At 42.0% G+C, this 16,431-nt stretch overlaps 1 protein-coding gene across 1 annotated transcript in view; it reads left to right on the top strand.

Moving 5' to 3' along the window:
- Positions 1-552: 552 nt before the first annotated feature.
- Tmigd1 (transmembrane and immunoglobulin domain containing 1) overlaps positions 553-16,431 on the top strand; it is a 38,042-nt gene continuing 22,163 nt past the window's right edge. Inside the window, exon 1 of the mRNA XM_070027404.1 lies at positions 553-568. The gene's annotated coding sequence lies outside the window, so the exon portion shown is untranslated. The remainder of the gene's footprint in view (positions 569-16,431) is intronic.

Genomic DNA, 16,431 nt, shown 5'->3' with positions numbered 1-16,431 from the left:
TATATCAGGTAATATCTTACAAATATAGTCTTGTTGATGTTAACTTAATTGCACAAAGGCAATTCATTGTGATATTTCCATATATGTATATGACACATTTTCATCAAGTTTACCTTAACCCTTAAACATATTTTGTATGTTTCCCCCTGGGCATTTGTCTGTACTATGAAGGAGAAAAATTTGATACTGTTACTGTTAAGGTATATTTTTTGAAAAATCACATTCTTTCAGAAAAATGACATAAACAAATTCGTGTGTGTGTGTGTGTGTGTATTTCTTTAGTGCTGTAGACTGAAGTCAAAGTTTCATATGTACCACTGAACTACAATCCCAGCCCATAAAAAACTATTTTAGGCCCATGCATGGTGATTTCCTTGGTGCTCCCACATCAAGGCCCAAATTACCCTGCCTGGACTCTGACACTGTCACATGATCACCAGGCATAGACCCCTTCCTTGTCTGGCTTAGACTCCCACACTCTGCACCAAGCCATCACCTCATATTAACACTCTGCACCCTGCTCTGTGCACTGAAGCAGCCCTCCAACACAGTTCCTGATCAGACTCAGGTACCCCATTGATGAACTGCTTAGGTAATGGCCTACTTTTCTCTCTTTAGGTTCTGACAGCTGAAGGTGAGTCACACAACCACACAGCAGCCCTTCTTCCTTGTTCAAATGTGTGGATCCTAATTTGTAATATCTCTAACTGTTTTGCCTAACTCTTAGACTCATGGATTTAGACTTCCTGACTGAATGTTATTTTTCCATCTCCTACTTTTTTGTTTTGAAATGTCTTGCTTGGATGTGTGTGTGTGTGTGTGTGTGTGTGTGTGTGTGTGTGTGTGTGTGTGTGTGTGTGTGTGTGTGTGTGTGTGTGTGTGTGTGTGTGTGTGCATCCTGGGGCTTGAACTCAAGGGCCTAGATGCTGTTCCAGGGCTTTTTTGGTCAAGGCTAGTATGCTACCATTTGAGCCATAGCTCTACTTTCAGCATTTTTGGTAATTAATTGGAGATAAAAGTTTCACTGAGGGTCTGGGAAGGTGGCTCAGTGGTAGAGCGCTTGCCTTGCATGCATGAGGCCCTGGGTTTGATTCCTCAGCAACACATAAGCAGAAAAAACAGGAAGTGGTGCTGTGGCTCAAGTGGTAGAGCGCTAGCCTTGAGCTGAATAGCTGAGGGATAGCACCCAGGCCCAGAGTTCATGCCTCACGACTGACAAAAAAAAAAAAAAAAGAAAAAGAAAAAAAGAAAACAATGGAGAGTTAACAAGAAATGTGTTTTCTCCTAAGACCTCTTGGTGATTCCATTCTGGTCCTGCTCTTTGATCGTATCCGTTAGCAAGTTCATAAAAATATAACAAATTGCTGGGCACCGTGGCTCATTCCTGTAATCCTAGCTACTCAGGAGGCTGAGATCTATGAAAATTGTGGTTCAAAGAAAAAAAAATTTCACTGACTTTTCTGCCCAGGCTGACTTTGACTCTCAATCCTCAGATCTCAGCCTCTTGAGTAGCTAGGATTATAGGCATGAACTACAGACACCCAGCAAGCAAATAAATTTTTAACTTAATTTCTTACAGGTCAAACATTTTCATTCTTCATACAATTGAAAAAGCACAGATTTCACCATTTAAAAAAGTATTGGCTTAACAATTTGTGATGCAGTGAGTCATAAGTATGTTTCCAATTTCAGATTATTTTTAAAATCACTTTTAATTGCCATCACAGCTGACAAAGATATTTTCAGTTATAAGTACTAAATGCATAAAAAATGCATTACTAACTGCTAGCATTTTTTCCATCCACAATTATGCAAGGCTTTATTGAAACCCCAGCACTCAGGAGGCAGAGGCAAGAGGACTGAGAGTTTGAACAACAGATAAGTTCAAGGTCATCCTGGGCTACATAGCAAAACACATCTTGAAAAGGTATCAGCCAATGAATTTACTGATGTCTTAAGAGTAGCCCTTTCAAGTTAATAGAAAAGCATCATATATCTATATCTGGATATTAATAGGTCAAAAGATTGTCTAAAGTTTTTTTGTTTGTTTTCTTGAGAAGGGTCTCATTATTGGATCCTAAGCTAGCCTCAAATTTGTAATTCTCCTTGTCTCAGATTCCTGAATGCTGGGATTACAGGCATGCATGCAACACCACACTAGGTTTGCAAGATTTTTCTTAAGCATGTAAATATAAATAATTCATAAGTAATGCTACAGCTATAGATGTGACTACCACACCTGTTTTTGGTTTTGGTCAGTTTTTTGTTTTTGGTCAGTCATAGGGCTTAAACTCAGGGCCTGAGCGCTGTCCCTGAGCTCTCTTCTCAAGGCTAGCACTCTACCACTCTGAGCCACAGCACCACTTCCACTTTTTTTTTTGTTTTTGTTTTGTAGTTTTATAGTTTATTGAAGATAAGAGTCTCATGAACTTTCCTGTCTGGGTTGGCTTCGAACCTTGATCCTCACATCTCAGCCTCCCGGAGTAGCTAGGATTACAGGTGTGAGCTACCATGCCTGGCTAAACTGATACATTTTAATGTCAAGAAAAAGACCAAAATCACAGCAACATCACTGAAATGAAGCAAAAATGAAGCAGTAAGCACCCTGTGGCTTACAAGGGACACATTTGGTTACAAAGCTGACACAATTCATGCTTGAAGAGAAAGCAAACAAAAACCCTTTAGTAACATTCTGGACTGATGCAAAAATTCAACAGCACACAATCTGATAGAGTCTTAGAAAATGCAGAAAAAATTCAATTTCTTCTGCATAAAAACAGATGTTTTATCCTCCCAAGCACAAGCAAACAAGCAAGCCAGCAAGCAATTCTTCAATGGATGCCATTTAGGTGTCTTCTCATTGAGTTCTGGTACTACTTTGTTGTGAGCACAGTTTGTCAGAACTTAGCCTGTGTCTTTCTATCATGTCAGAATTTATTGGGCAACAATTAATTCACAAGTTATATCCATTTAATGGACATTAATTTACCAAGTTCTACTGATGTCATTTGAGAGCTGTGAACTAATGGCAAGCAGGTTCTCTTGTTTTAATCTTTGATTACTAATATTAACACTTAGATCACTAGTTATACTTCACAATAATACACAGGCTATAGAATGGCCACAGAAAAGTTGTAGGGTTCAAAGGTCCTTATTGCTAGGCACTGGTGGCTCATGCCTATAATCCTAGTTTCTCAGGAAGCTGAAATCTGAGGATTAAGATTTGGAGTCAGGGGGCTGGGAAGGTGGCTCAGTGGTAGAGCGCTTGCCTTGCATGCCTGAGGCCCTGGGTTCGATTCCTCAGCACCACATAAGCAAAAAGAAAAAAGCCGGAAGTGGTGCTGTGACTCAAGTGGTAGAGCGCTAGCCTTGAGCTGAAGAGCTGAGGGACAGCGCCCAGGCCCAGAGTTCAGGCCCCACGACCGGACCCCCCCCCCAAAAAAAAAAAAAAGATTTGGAGTCAGCCTAGGCAAACAAATCTGAGAGACTCTTACCTCTGGCTAACTAGTAAAAAGCCAGAAGTGGAGGGGTAGCTCAAATGGTAGAGCACCATCCTTGAGTGAAGAAGGTGAGCAAGAGTGCAAGGTATGTGGAGTTCAAGCCTCAGTACAAGCATAAACAAACAAACAGATACATACATACATATATACATACATACAATTTAAAAGGTCTTGCTATAGGCAAGAGCATAGAACTGATACAGATGGAGGGATTACTGTGGCTGGTTAGGTAAAACATAAACATAACACAGTCACAGAACTGTTGAGGTACACAGGTTTCCAAAAGCAGAGCCAGGTCCAGGTGTGATTACGGTTCAAAGCACAGAGCTACTTCCAAGCTTGCTGGATCCAGTGTCAAGCAAGGAATCATGGGTAGCTGAAATCCAGGAAACAGAGTCAGGGTTTATTGCCTGGCAATCTGTAATATATGCTCCTGCTGATCTGTTGATAGATGAGTGAGTGCCACTGTACCCCAGTGTTAGGTGTCCCTCCATTTATATGATCCAGGGGAGGGGGCTGCATCATCCCTTGATCTAGTGTATTGGATAAGCTCATGGGCCTGGTTTGTAAGATATGGGTTTGAAACACCCACAGGTCCATGTGTTCTTGTTTTAATTTGATAAGTTCATCATAGATAGTAATCTTGTGTGGAACAGATGGTGGTTGTTTACATGCACAAACAAAATGTAGAGTCATTCTGCCTCAGCATTTGACTCAAAATGGGAGCAAACTGCTGTTTTATAAATGGAGTCACTGCCAGTCACTCACTATAGACGTGAGCTACATGTACAATCTTAACTACTCAGGAGGCTGAGATCTGAGGAACACAGTTCAAAGCCAACCCCAGGCAGGAAAGTCCATGAAACTCTTAATGACCAAAAAGCCAGAAAATAGTGCTGTGGCTGGAGTGGTAAAGCACTAGCCTTGAGCAAAAGAGCTCAGGGACTGGCACACACACATGAGTGCATACACATATACCCACACACAAAGCAGATGATAGCTGTATGACAGGTTAATCAAAATTTATTGACTCAAAACTTCAAACCTCAGTACCACCAGTAAGTAAAAGAATAAGCAAATAAACAGTCCTAGCTACAGGGTGACCTGTTTATCATAATCTCTGTTCTGGTTCTGCCAGGCATTCAGAGAAGTTATTGTCTTTGTCATCACTTGAGGAGGGCAATCTGGCTCCCATGAGATGGTTAGCCTGCTCAGAAGTACAATCTCACTATAATTGTCCTCATTGGGGGTTCTCTGTCCTGCCAGATTCTTCTATTCCTTTCCTTAGGGGTAGTTTGATTTCATCTCCTGTCATAAAGATGTTATCTATCAGCCCTGTTCTTTCTGGAACCCAAGGTGTTTGCAAAACAGAGATACTCAGAGTAAAGGAAATAAATGCAAAATGGAAGCAGGGATGTCAAACTTTTATTCTGTTTTTAATTAACCCATGGGCCCAAATAAGATTTGGGGGTTGATTGTGTTGTTTGTTTTTTGCAAAAGCAGTTTCTATGTACTTATTACAGAACTTACATTCATGCTGGGCATTGAAGATGGGTTCAAGGTCTAAGTAAGCTTGGTCCTGAGTAAGCCTGGTGTCCTTTATTACAAAGCTGGTGTTTCTTTCATCTCCTTCAGCTGACCAGCATGGGAAATTGTTTTTTTCTTCCTATGGCAGGGACAAAGGTTGCCACACTAGTCCTAGACTAATTTTGGACTTTTTAAATATGAGACAAAGCCGGGTGCCTATAGCTCACACCTTAACCCTAGCTGCTCAGGAGGCTGATATCTAAGGATTCGAAGCCAGGCTGAGCAGAAAAGTCTGTAAGACTTTTATCTCCACATAAGCACTCCACCAAAAAAAAACAAACAAACAAACTCAAAACACCAAACACCAAAAGTGGGGCTGTGGCTCAAGTGGTAGAGTACCAGCCTTGAGCACAAAAGCTCAGGGACAGTGCCCAGGCCCTGAGTTTGATCCTCAGGACTAGCATTAAAAGAGAGAGAGAGAAACAAATTTGCATCTTTAAAGCCATTCTAGATTTCCCTGTTACTCTTGACTAACTGTAATAATGAATTAATGGTGCTCAAGTCTAAATCATACATTTATGCAATTCAAATCTATGGATGACAAGGAATACTTCCTATCATGCTGCTCTAGCAGGAGGAATTGTCTCTAAGTATAGAGCAACACAGAAAACACTGCTAGGTTCCCCCTGCTGATGAGTAAGGACCAGGATGTGCAGACTGACTGCTCTGCCCATAATATGGGTCATCTATCAAGAGATAGATGCCTATCTTGAACCACAAGGCTGGGTCTGGGGCCAAGGCAGAGCAGAGACTAGTTGTTGGGGTTCTGGCAGGTGGCAAGATTACAGAAAACTGTAGAGTCCTGAACTAAGTTCTGCCATCTGTTCTGGGTGCTGCCCAAATCCACAAGTCTGATTATTACAAGACCTGTAAATTTAATCCCTCAGAGCCACACAGCCCGCAAGAACCTTTCAAAACAAACAGTGGGAGTGGCCAGAGACAAGGAAGTATAGATAAACAACAAGCAAAGCTTGTCTACTTCGGGAACTAGGCAGAAATGGACACAAACAAGAGATCTGCAGAAAGCACCAACGTACACAGAGCTTGTGTTGTGTACACAGTGCCAGCCAGCAGCTTTTGGAAAACAAAGGCCCTCCCTGTGTTTCTTTCACAGCCTCTGACCTAAGACACTATCAGTGACTTTCTTTAGTGTAACCCACACCCGGACTTACGCCAGGACTGTGTTCAGCAACCACTGTGCTTGCTTCTGGGTATACACAGGGGACACTTGGGCTGTTTTAATCCCAAAATAGTAGCTGAAAACCAGATCATCTTTTTGTTTCTTAAGCCCAAAGCATCCCTATTGTGGAGAAGGAGAGGGCAGGAATTCACCTAAGGGAGGGACAGATGGCCAATCTAAAGCTGGACTGTGGGTAGGGTTTTTTTGTTTTTTGTTTTTCTAATGCCTCTGAACTATACTACTCAAAGCAATGCAAGAGATGGAACTCAGTGCCTCCTATGTACAAAGCAAACAGCACAACTGAGCCACACCCCCCAGTTGTACCTTTTAAACTTAATTTAATAAACCAGCTGAGTCTCACTGTGTTAGAGAGCCAGTAAAATTCCAAGGAATTCTCCCAGGACCCTGGGTTTTGTGACTGTATACTCCCTCCTCTAAAGAATTTTAGGGTGTATTGAGGTAGAGACCAAGGAAATTAATTAGTAAGGCAAGGCCAGAAAAGACATAGGTGCAGGCTTCGGATGAGAGGAACACTGAGGGTTTTAGCATCATTTCCCTTCATCTATCCTGCCTCTGAGTCTGTTGTATCTTAGAAGGTGTTGGCCCAAGATGGCCTCTAGTTTAAAATCCATTTCTCAGTGCTTATTATTATTATTATTATTTTAAAGTGAGGCAGAAGGACCCTCTGTTCTGAAAGTGCTCAGTGCAAAACCCCTGAGTGTGCAGTGAAAGTATGGGTCCTCAACTCAGACAAATCTGCTCCAAAATCAAGATTCAATCTACAACCTGAACATGACTGGAGTCAGGGAACCAGAAATAAGACATATCTGTATTATGAAGGAACTACAAATCTTTTTTTTTTTATTGTAAAGATACTATACAGAGGGTTACAGTTACATGAGTGAGGTAATGAGTACACTTCCTCTTGAACATTGTTACCCCCTCCATTGTTTTCCCCCTACCATCCCTTCCCTCCCTACCTTCCCTGAGGTTCTTTTTTTTTTTTTTGATTGTGATTAAGTGATTACATAATTTCTGGAATTTCACAGTATTGTGGAATAATGATGCTCATTTAAAGTCACAAGTTCATTCTAACTTTCCTGGAGCAAATTGTCTATCACAGTCTATAACATATAACGGTGTTCACATGTTATACACCATACATGGGAACTACAAATCTTGACAAAACCTTACTGGGAAACAGTTCAGGAGGTGAAAGGGGAAGTATGATTAGTACATTAAATCCTCATCTCTCATAACAGGAAGTCTGTTAATAAGGTGAGAAACAATCAGGGCTGGAGATCTGGGTTCAATCCTCAGCACAGAAGAAAGAAAGGTGTTAAGTTTTATGTTTGCTTGGTTTTTAACCCTCTCAAAATATTACCATCTGGGGGCTGGGAAGGTGGTTCAGTGGTAGAGCGCTTGCCTTGCATGCATGAGACCCTGGGTTCGATTCTTCAGCACCACATAAGCAAAAAGAAAAAAGCCGGAAGTGGTGCTGTGGCTCAAGTGGTGGAGTGCTAGCCTTGAGCTGAAGAGCTGAGGGACAGCGCCCAGGCCCAGAGTTCAGGCCCCACGACTGGCACCCCCCCCCCAAAAAAAATTACCATCTGTCAAGCATTAAAAGGCATTGAGGATCCAGGTATAAAACAAATGGCTGTGCTCATTATTATAGTAAGCTCATTATTATAGTAAGCAATCTAAAAGGTAAAGCCATTAAAGAAAGAGTTAAAAATCTTAAACAAAGTCAACCATCGATGGCTTATGTCCATAATCCTAGCTACTCAGAAGGCTGAGATCTGAGGATCACTGTTCAAAGCCAGCCCAGGCAGAAAAGTCTGTGAGACTCTTATCTCCAATAACCCACCAGAAAATTGGAAGTGGCGCTGTGGCTCAAATGGTAGAGTGCTAGCGTTGAGCTGAAGAGCTGAGGCATGGTGCCCAGGCCTAGAATTCAAGCCCCATAACTGACAAAAAATAAATAAAACAAGTTGCCTGGAGGGGCACAGGCTTAGATGAGGGAAGGAGGAGAGGGATTGCTTCTCCTGGGAAGTTCAGCCATGTCATTTAATTAAAATTTCTTTAAATTATTAACAAAATATTTCATTACTTAACTCTCCTCTCTCTCCCACCCTCTCTGTCTCCCTCTGTCTCTCTCTGTCTCTCCTCTCTGTCTCTGTCTCTGTCTCTGTCTCTGTCTCTCTCTCTCTCTCCAATCAATACTGGGAATTGAACTACGGGCATGTTTGCTAGGAAAGCAATTTCCTTTCTTCCTTCATCCCTCTCTTCCTTCCTCCTTCCTTTGCCTTTTCTCTATCTCCTCAATACTGGGGATTGAACTCAGGGCATGTTTGCTAGGAAAACACTATCACTTGAGCCACACACCAGTCTAATTTCCTTCCTTCCTTCCTTCCCTTCTTCTTTCCTCTTTCCCTCTGTTCCTTCCTCCCTCTTCCTTCCTTTTTTCTCTCTCTTCCTTTCTCTTCTCTCCTCTCCCTTCTTTCTCATTCTGGGCCTTGTATACATTAAAACAAGATTTTCTTTGCCTAACAAATATTACTACTTGTCAAGCACTTTTGGAGACATTGAGTATCAACTATAAAGAAATCTATTGTGCTTATTATTATAATAAGAAAGCACTCTACAGCTACACTGCCAAACCCCCTCCAAAAAATATTTTCCATTGGACGAACTAATGTGCAGTTGGTACACAAATATCAGTCCCCTCCCTCTTCTCTCCCATGTAATATATTGCAACTTAGAGTATTCAGGCTGAGCTATATCATTCATTGTTGAGTCTAGCCTGAGCAGTATGGTATGCCAGAGGAACAGAATGGACATTTGTGAGAACTCAGGAAAGCCTTTGAGTTTCTTGAAAGAACATTGGTGAGGACTGGGGGTAGAGCTCAGTGGTAGAGTACTTGCTTATCATAACCAAGGCTGTGGGATTGTTCCCTAACACTATAAAGAGACAAAAAAAATAGATTTCACTCAAATCTTAACATGATTTCCTTTTAGACAATACTGCCATTCTGGTAGAAAGATGGATGAATCAGCTACCCTCGCTATATTCTTGCTTCAGAAACTCTCACAATTGGCTACTTAATTCCCGAGACACTGAGAGCCTCTTGGTGCTGGGTCAAGAACAATAGAGAATTTGAGAAAGAGAGAGGTCACTGTCTGTGACCAGGATGTCATTAGTAGAAAAACACTAAAGATGTCCATATGACCAAACAAAGAGGACAGCTAGCTCTAAAGGGCAAGTGTGCATTTGTGCTCTTTTGTGGAGGAGTGCTTGCCAGCTCTGTTGGAGGGTGGGGGGTTGAGGTGAGATGCAGGTGATGACATATTGATGTTATGGAAAGGAGAACCCTGACTTTTAGTGGTTACAAGTTACAACCATGTAAATATTGTCACTTAAGATTATTTCAAGCTATAAAGTGGAAGTGATCAAATGCTGAGTTAGGATGAGATTTGTACCCAGTCCTTACCAGTGTGTGCAAGCTGGGTCCAGCACAAGGTTGCTGGAAGGTTTCTATCCATGGAAACATACTGTCCTTCAAAAATCAAAAGTCTTCTAGCTCCATTAAGTCACCTGCTTCTAAATTTGTGTGCATTGCTTTAGCTTTTATTCCAGAATGCACCCAGAACCCACACACAAGATTGTTCATTTGCCCACCGCTCAGTATGCCAAATCACTGAAATGAGTTTTTCCAGACAGAATTTATTCACAGAGCAGCTAAGCACAAACACAGGACAGCAGATTTCAAGTCTCTCTCTCTCTCTCTCTCTCTCTCTCTCTCTCTCTCTCTCTCTCTCTCTCTCTCTCTCTCTCTCTCTCTCTCTCTCTCTCTCTCTGTGTGTGTGTGTGTGTGTGTGTGTGTGTGTGTGTGTGTGTGTGTTACTGGTGTTTAAACTCAGGGCCTTGCATTCTTGCTTATCTTTTTTCTTCTCTCTACTACTTAAACCACACCTTCATTTCTGGCTTTTTGATGGCTAACTGATGATCAGAGTTTCAAGATTTTTCCTGCCAAGACTGGCTTTAAACCACAGTCCTCAGATTTCAGCCTTTTGAGTAGCTAGTATCACAGGTATAAACCACTGGTTTACAGCTTCATATCTGTCTTTCTGATGCTGGGGTTTTGTGCTATTCATAGATTAAGACATGAAGAAAGACAAGAGGAGGTTCTCTAAAAACAAGTTAAGTCTCTAAGTCACTCAGAGCAGGTTGTTTGTTCAGGTTCAGTTCTAGCTAACCATTTATTCCTTTGTAAAGTTCACAGCTCATCATAGCTCATAGCAGCTCCAGAACTGTAGTTGAGATTTTGGTGTTTTTTTTTTTTTCCCTACACAATGGTTGGCAAGATAATTTGTTTATTCAGAAAGCAGCCAACAGGATGGTACAGGCGGTTCTCTATGAACCACCTTCCCTCTAAAGATTTGGCAAACTCCTGCTGGCCACAGAATGCTTTGAGCAGTCAGGAGGAGGGGGCTCCCCACTTCAGGTTGTTTAGAAATTAGGTGGCTGCCAGGTTCTTTGGCTGCTGTATAAATCCTTCCTCATCCCACAGGAAACCTCTTAGCAATCTCCAGGAGACTTTCCTTTGAAACTCATCACCCTTTATTTCCTCTCTTCTGAAAATCTGTATCCTGGCCAGTCAGAGCTAGATTCAGGCTCTTGGGGGTCTGATGTTTCCATGGGCATGGGTGAGTCTTTAAGGAAAAGAATACCAAAAAAAAATACAAGCATACAGTGACTAGGGTCAGGCCCTTTAGAAGGAACCAAGGCAAATGAGGTTTCCTGAAGCTAAAGCCTCATTAGCTTTCAGTCTCGGAAACCAAACTATACACAAAAGGAAATTGCATGTTTGCCTGATTAGGTAGTGGAATGTCCTGTGGGTTTTTCCCTTGGGATAAGGAAGAAGTTTGAGTACCCTGGCACTTGTTTGAAAATTCTTTCTTCAAGACTGATGCTGAGAATGTGGCTTAGTGGTAGAGTGCTTGCCTAGCATGCATGATACCTTGGGTTTGATTCCTCAGTACCACATACACTGAAAAAAGCCAGAAGTGATACTGTAGCTCAAGTGGTAGAGTGCTAGCCTTGAGCAAATAAAGCTCAGGGACAGTGCCCAAGCCCTGAGTTCAAGCCCAGAAGTAGCAAAAATACATACATACATACATACATACATACATACATACATACATACATACATACATACATACATACATGCATGCATATTAAATAAAAGACTGATATTGGAGGGCCTCACTCCCCTCTTCTGAGGAAGCCCTTTTATTCTGGTTTCCTCAGGCTGTATCTGCTCCTCAGCCCCTCCCTTACTGCTTGGTACAGAATAAGCCAGTCATGACCGTGACTGGCAAAGATGTGTTCCAAGAAGTACCTGCTCTAACACTAGCTCCAGGAGCACTGTGGGTGAGAAGGGACCTCTAGTGGTCATCAGAAAGGTCACATCACGGCTACCTTTTCAGACCTATGTGCTGGCTGGTCAACTTGGGTCTATAGTTGGTTGGAAGAGGAAGCTGGGGAAATAAAGGCCTACCAATCTAATTTCCAAGGGCTGGGAAGGTGGCTCAGTGGTAGAGTGCTTGCCTCGCATGCATGAGGCCCTGGGTTCGATTCCTCAGCACCACATAAGCAGAAAAAGCCAGAAGTGGTGTTGTGGCTCAAGTGGTAGAGTGCTAGCCTTGAGCTGAAGAGCTGAGGGACAGTGCACAGGCCCAGAGTTCAGGCCCCATGACTGACCAAAAAAAAAAAAAAAACAATCTAATTTCTAGCTTTTTATCAGTGTGGAGGCAGACAGCTTTAGAGAAAAGGTCAAAGGTTCTAGGAGCCTTTACCTCTGAGTTACTGTCAGGTTTTGTTTTGCCCTTTCTTAAAGCTAGAGATGGAGGCCCTGGCCTCCTGAATGCTAGTCAGGCTCCCTACTGCAAGGTTATACCCTTAGTTCTTTTGGTTTGTTTTGTATCTGCAATTTAACAGTTTCACAGTTTCCTTTTTTGTTGTTGTTGTCAATCATGGGGCTTGAACTTGAACTCAGGCCCTGGGAACGGTCCCTGAGCTCTTTTACTCCAAGCTAGAACTCAGTCACTTTGAGCCACAGCTCCATCTCCAGTTTTTGAGTGGTTAATTGGGGATAAGAGTCTCACAGAACTTTCCTCCCCAGGCTGGCTTTGACCTGTGATCCTCAGATCTTAGACTCCTGAGTGGCTAGGATTATAGGCCTGAGCCACTGGCATCCAGCTGTTGTATTTTTATTTGCTAAATCTGGTAGTCCTCGTGGATTGTAGGTGATGGGAATCTGCTTTGTTCTCATAACTCCGAGTTGCTCCCCTCTCAGCCCATTCTTTCTATGTATACCAAGACCCTATATGAAGGACTTGCCTCTCCCCTCTTGGCCTATTCTTTCTAGGTATCCAAAGATGGAATATGAAGGATTGACCACCACCCCCCCACCATTTTCTCGGGTGAATACAGATGCCAAGCAAGCCACCAAAGATAGCGTGCAGACTGCCTGATCCTAGCAGGACAATCTATCTAAGCCTGACTGTAAATATTCCATTGTGGACCCAACTGAAAAGCCCTCCACTTCCTTTGACCTAGTGGCTTTTTCATTAACCTCTGCCTTCCTGCTAGACCCCATTAAATCCCATTCCTGAGCCCATCTCTTTGCACAGTCTCCAAGCTCATGGGAAATCTCTGCCCCTTATATCTCAATAAATAACCCTCCCCTGTGGAAGATCAAGTCAGGCCTGTTTCCTTCCTTTCTCCTTCATTTTTCTAACAGTGGGATTGTTGGGGCCTCAAAGTGATCAACCAGAACCACCTGGGGGCTTGTTAAAGGTGAGATTCCTGATTCCCATCAGAGCTAATAAAAGAAAGGTTCTGAGAGACGCTTCCAGGTGATTTGCGCCCATGTTCATATGCGTGTGTGTGTATGTGTGTGTGTGTGTGTTGGTGGGTTGGTGGGTTGAACCCAGAACCTTATGTGTGTGTGTGTGTGTGTGTGTGTGTGTGTGTAAAGTGTTTGCTCTGTTTTTGAGCACGACTCCCAGCCCTCTGTAATTCTTACATTCATATGAATCAGAAAGTTATGACTGCTAGTCCTAGATACCCCTTTCTGGTCGTTTTTCAAAAGTGCAGAAGTGTGGAACATATGGGTCTCTCTATTTCTTGAATTTTCAAACTCCAGGATGGTCCTCCTCTCCCACTCTGGGCCTAAACTACTTGTGGAAGCTGTGGAGTATTGAACCCTTGCTTGACTTATATAGTGCTGGGGAAGAACCAATGTCTTGCATGTGCTAGACAAGTGCTCTACACTGAGCTACACCCCAAGCTCTGAATTCAATTAATATTCCAACTAGTTAAATGACAGGTTTAAAGGTTAACTACTAGGTTTAACTACTTTTGAAAAGAAGAAACATTCATCTTTCCCCCTCTGTCTGTTATGGGAAAGAAGAGCGCTCTAGGTGGGGATTGCTATCACCTTTGATATTCACATCAGTTCCCTAACTCTCCAGAAGGGGCACCATGCTATCATTTTTCTTGCTGAAATCCCTCCTCAGCACCAGAGAAGGCTCTCAGGGCTCCTGACCATCACAATGAATGTTGTACTCTAGAATTTAAGGCTGGTGAAGGAGCCTTGTTTCACACATCTCAGTGTCTCCCATGGCATCCACTTAATGTTGTGGAGAGTAGGGAGCATCATTCATCTTGCAGACATCTTAGCTTTGTAGAGTTATTATAACAATTTTCCACAGGTGGCAGTCGAGGGACCTGAGAAGCCAATTTTCCCTAGTTCGAGACATAGCCACCATATTGGCTTAGATCTAGCATTCCTGATACTTAGAATACTTGGCACATAGTAAATACTCAATAAATATTTGCTAAATACATTTCTTCAACAGGTTTTTTTAAAAATAAAATCTACCCCTATCTGGGTTCAGTAAATGTTCATTAATATTTGCTATGTTTACTGTATTTCACTTTTTCGTGATACTGGAAATCAAATGCATAGACTGCTGAGCATACATTGTACCATTGAGCTAGATCCCCAGCACTATTTTTGCTGAATCATTTGATAATTATAATCCTCATAATATATAACCCCTATGTATTTCATCAGGCATCTCCTGAAAATTAGGGGAATTCTAATGAATGTTAATATCATTATCACACCTATGAATAATTAACCATTATTCCTAATGTAATCTAATACTCAGTTGTAAAAGTTGTTGGGACCTTACCCATACCCCTCCTTGACCTACATAAAGGTTTCCTGCATATACTTCCCATATAGCAGGTGACTTTTTGCATGTTTTTTTTTCTCTAAACATTCTTTTCTGGATCACAAGACAGACCAGTTCACAAGTCAGAATGAAATGCTGGAGATGCAACAACCCAAAAGTGTTCCTCAACCAAATATGGATAGAAGATGGTGGATAACTACACTAACTTCCTTCCCCATTATGAGTTGATCTTGAGGAATTTTTCACAGGCCTTGTTAAAGACTTCCATGAGATTTATCTCTAATTAACCACCAAAAAGCTGGAAGTAGATCTGTGGTTCAAATGGTAGAGTGCTAGCTTTGCACACAAAAATTCAGATAGCACCCATCCAGGTCCAGAGTTAAAGTCCCCAAACTGCCCCCCCCCAAAAAAAAGAAAGAAAAATCCAGTGGAGCCATAGAGAATAGAAAGTACAAAGCTCTGAGTTCAATCCTCAATACTAGAAAGGGGAAACAGAAAGGAAGAAAGAAAAGAAAGGAAGGAAGGAAGGAAGAGAGAGAGAAAGAAGGACAAAAAAGAAAGAAAGAAAAAGAAGAAATGAAGGAAGGGAGAGAAGAAGAGAAGGAAGAAAAAAAGGAAGGAAGGAAGAAAGGACCTCCATATTTATTTGGCAGGAAAGAGGCTTGCATTCAGATAACAAGAGCTTCACTTACTGGTGATCCTTACTATAAAGATGGTTGTGATTATTCATAATGCCTTGTCCAACTTACCTTAATAATAATAATAAAATAATAATAGCTACTTCTATACAGCCATTTTATATGCTCCTCTTCACTGAGTCTCACATTGACTATGTGGGAAGGGTATTATGATTTCTATTGTACTGATACAACAGAAATAAGCTCAAATGAAGTCACACAACCAGTAAGAGACAGATCTCTGAGATCTGTGTATGTGTTCAAATGTATGGATAGGCTTGGGGATGGAGCTCTGTGATCAATCTCTTGCCAAGATCTCCATGCAACAGAAATTGAAAAAAACATGGGGCTGGGAAGGTGGCTCAGTGGTAGAGTGCTTGCCTTGCATGCATGAGGCCCTGGGTTCGATTCCTCAGCACCACATAAGCAAAAAGAAAAAAGCCAGAGTGGTGCTTTGGCTCAAGTGGTGGAGCTCTAGCCTTGAGCTGAAGAGCTGAGGGAGAGCGCCCAGGCCCAGAATTCAGGCCCCACAATTGCACCCAAAAACAAAAACAAACAAACAAAAAAACCACCAAAAAACAGAAATTGAAAAAACAAAAACCTATGGATCATTATCAATATATTCTTCTATTTGTTGTATAAATGGAAACAACTGTACTTGGCAGATAAAATTATTTCCGGTTGCCAATTGTGAAAGTTTAATGCAATCATTCTTCACTCTGGTGAGATCCTCAGGGAACTATGTCTGGCATGACACAACTTACGTACTGAATCAGAACTACTTTACTAGCACTAAGCTGTTTAGAACCTTCCAGTGTTTGTTTTTATTTATTTATTTTTGCTGGTTGTGGGGCTTGAGCTCTGGGCCTGGGCACTGTCCCTGAGTTCTTCAGCTCAAGGTGAGTACTGTACACTTGAGCCACAGCACCACTTCTGGTTTTCTGGTGGTAAATTGAAGATGAGTCTCATGGACTTTCCTGCCCAGGCTGGCTTTGAACCATGATCCTCAGACCCCAGCTTCCCAAGTAGCTAGGATTATAGGCGTGAGCCAATGGCATCTGGCTCTTCCAGTGTTTTGACTATTGTGAAAGTCAAATCTCTATTCAGACTTTTCCCATCACAATCCCTAAGTTATCAGATTGTCAAAGCATAGTCATCTCATTTGAGTATGACAGTGTTTGGTAAGATGTGCTACAGATTTTTTTTTTTTTGCACAAGT

The sequence above is a fragment of the Dipodomys merriami genome, unplaced genomic scaffold (genome assembly GCF_024711535.1).
Source record: "Dipodomys merriami isolate MVZ:Mamm:240054 unplaced genomic scaffold, mDipMer1.0.p SCAF_19, whole genome shotgun sequence".
In the NCBI taxonomy this organism is placed as follows: Eukaryota; Metazoa; Chordata; class Mammalia; order Rodentia; family Heteromyidae; genus Dipodomys; species Dipodomys merriami.
The sequence above is the reverse complement of the archived record's forward strand: the minus strand, read 5'-3'. Positions and strand labels throughout refer to the sequence as shown.